Genomic DNA, 3,316 nt, shown 5'->3' with positions numbered 1-3,316 from the left:
AGCAAATTGGTCTGTACTGAGGAGACCTGGAAAGAAAATGTATACACAGCTGTAAATAAGGAGCATTCTGTTATCCTTTTAGGGTTCAGGTTCTCAGGATCTATGGCCATAGGGATGTCTAGTTTCCAGGTGTTTGATAAGAACTCCTAGAATAGTCTCAAGGATTCTAGATGGTGATTCGCAGAATCTTAGGGACACATATTCCTACTGAGGCTGTACCTGAGATAAGGGGGGTGACATAATATTTACTGTGCTTCAGCAATATGCTGACATTTCTAAAGTTAACCTGAGAGGCTATTGTTGGCAAAACGCCTTCTTTGTCTGTTGTCCTATAAAGCAAGTGGCCACTGGTCTGTGAGTGGGGAACCCATAGAGAAATCTGTGTGTGCCTCCACCAGCCCCCACTGAGGCTTGAGGGGATTTAATGAGTGTATTGGCTGGAATGTCGTGCCTAACTCGATTGACGCCATCCAGTCACAGGGATAGTTGAAGTCCTTTTCTCAACTGCCTTTTTGAGAAGGGTGTTTGGGGAATGCTGTAGGAGCTGGTTCTCCCACAACCCTCTGAGAAGGCTAAAATAGAATAAAGCTGATTATTAACCCCTCCAAAGCAATCTTCCTGTTCCTCCTGTCTCACCAGATCAAGAGTAAACCCCTTAGAGGCTGCAGTCCAAAACTCCTGTGCCTCTTGTTTGTTATCAGTGAAACAACAGTGATGTAGGTCATTTGTTGGAAATCTGCCAGCTGATATTACAGACAAAGACTTTAAAAGTTTATTTGATAAATATGGAGAACCTCGTTTATCAACAAGGGGAAAAGATTCAGTTTCACCCAACTGAAATCTAGAGCCCTGGTGGAAATTGCAGAAGTAGAACTTGCTGATACACCCAAGAGAGGGCAACAACTTCGTGTTCACTTTGCCACACATGTTTTCAATGAATTATTGGAAGAAGAATTCAGCAAATTTGGATGTATTGAAAAGGCTGTGGTAACTGTTGATGACTGAGGAAGATCTATAGGAAAAGGCATTGTTGAATTTGCTTCTAAGCCAGCTGCAAGAAAAACATTTGAACAATGCAGGGAAGGAGTGTTTTTTGTTGAAAACAACTCCTTGTCCAGTCCATTGTGGAATCACTTGAGCAACTAGGTAGTGAAGATGGTCTTCCTGAAAAGCTTGCACAGAAGAATCCAATGTATGGAAAAGAGAGAGAGAACCTTTCACCTTTTGCTCAACATGGCACATTTGAGTTTGAATATTCCCAGAGATGGAAATATTTAGATGAAATGGAAAAGCAACAAAGGGAGCAGGTTGAGAAAAACATGAAAAATGCAAACGATAAGCTGGAGAGTGAAATGGAAGATGCATTTCATAAGCATCAGACACACCTTTTACGCCAGAATCTAATGAGGCATCAAGAAGTGCTGAGGTAATGAAGGAACTTCACAATCAGCTTTAAAAAAATAATAAAAAATAATTCATGATGAATTTGTTTCATTTATAAACCACATTTTCTCATTATTCTTGTTTCTTTTTTAATTACTCTAATTTTAACTTTGTTGATAATCAAGAAATGCAAAAATGCAAAGAAGTACAGTTAAGGCAAGAAGAAAAACTACATAGAAGAAATGATGATTCGTCTACATGAGATGGAAGAGCAAATGAGAAGCCAATGAGAAGAAAGTTATAGTTGCATGGAGCACATGGATCCACACACACTAGAGAGATAAGAATGGGTTCAGGAACAATGAACATGGGTGATCCCTATGGCTCAGGAAGGCAGAAATTTCCACCTTTAGGTGGTGGTGGTGGCATAGGTTATGAGACCGTCCCTGGAGTTCCACCCACAGCCCTGAGTGGTTGCAGGATGGAAAGTGATAAGCTTACTGAGCCGCTCTGGACAGAGAGGCCCTGGGTCTGTGAGTGCCCAGGGCCCTAGAGGAATGAGACCTGAAACTCCAGCAGGGTAAGATAGATGGATAGAAGCATATGAAGGTCCAAACAAAAAGTCCCGATTTTAGATGTGATATCTAGGTTTTGATTCCAGTTTGTTTGTGGTGCTTTCTTGTTTAGATACCAGTCTTTTTAATTCTTGCATTTTAGTAAGAAAGCTACATTTTTATGGATGTTAGAAATTTATGGACCTAATACTTGTAAATGATCTGTTTGGGCAAGTTAAATTATGTAACGCTGCGCTTTAAAAAGGGAGAAAATCTAGCTTTTTTGGATGTATAAAGTCCGTAAAGTTATGGCAGTGTACCTTGTGCCATTGCATTCCCAGAGTGTTCTTTTTTTTTTTTTTCATTTTGCTTCAAATAAATAGAAAAAAAACCTTTAAAAAATAATAAAAAATAATTCATGATGAACTTGTTTCATTTATAAGCCACATTTTCTCATCATTCTTGTTTTTTTAAATTACTCTAATTTTATCTTTATTGAGTTGATGATCTGACTGTATAAAACTACCTGACTCAGAAATTAATCTGTATCAATGGTGATGATAACTAGCATTTATCCAGAAGTTTAATGCTTGCAAACTTATTTTGTGATCAAAAGAAACATTGAATGAGCAAATTTAGAGAATCCACCCCAAGTGTTCACTTGGACTATTTGTGTTTGACCTGCAGTTAAGCATTCTGACCTCATATTGGTTCCATCACCCATAGTTGGTCACAGTGCAGCTTGACTCTGACATAGTAAGGTCATTTCAGTAATATTTGCAAACCGCTTTACTCATGGTATCTCCTAAATCCACACAACAGTTCTGTAACATGGTCCCCTTTTTACAGATAAGAAAACTGAGGTTGAAATAGGTTAAGTGATTTGCCCAGGATCACTCAGTTGGTATCTGAGACAGGATTTGAACTCAGAACTTTGTGGCCTCAAGTCCACTGCTCTATTCACCGGGACACCTACCTGCCTCAATATCAAATCTCTTCTTCTTTGTGTTAAATCAGCATTTATTTTATTCTTTGTGGCATTATTTGATGTTTGCCATATATAGCACCTATCTATTATTTTCTTATAGAAGGTGTTGATTTAAATGCATGAAGCTTCTTTGTAATCTCTGCCTTTTGTCTCTTGTTCCTCATTCTCAAACCACGTGTTCATAGGCAGTTGTCCTCAGTTCTTGCTGTTTCCCACATTTATTTTGAATTCACTAAGTATCAGAGGATCATTCATTAAATTTGCTTCATTTTAGCAAGTTCTTCATTGAATTTTTCTACTGTCATCCTCAACAACTGCTGTTAGTTCGTAATCTACAGATGTTGCCACAGAAACCATTTTGTGAATATTTGTCATAAAAACTTCAATGTAT

General features: G+C 38.3%; 1 pseudogene; it reads left to right on the top strand.

Moving 5' to 3' along the window:
* LOC140532289 (splicing factor, proline- and glutamine-rich-like) overlaps positions 1-2,018 on the top strand; it is a 2,519-nt pseudogene extending 501 nt beyond the window's left edge.
* Positions 2,019-3,316: the final 1,298 nt, after the last annotated feature.

This window comes from Notamacropus eugenii, chromosome 3, assembly GCF_028372415.1.
Source record: "Notamacropus eugenii isolate mMacEug1 chromosome 3, mMacEug1.pri_v2, whole genome shotgun sequence".
Lineage (NCBI taxonomy): Eukaryota > Metazoa > Chordata > Mammalia > Diprotodontia > Macropodidae > Notamacropus > Notamacropus eugenii.
The sequence above is the reverse complement of the archived record's forward strand: the minus strand, read 5'-3'. Positions and strand labels throughout refer to the sequence as shown.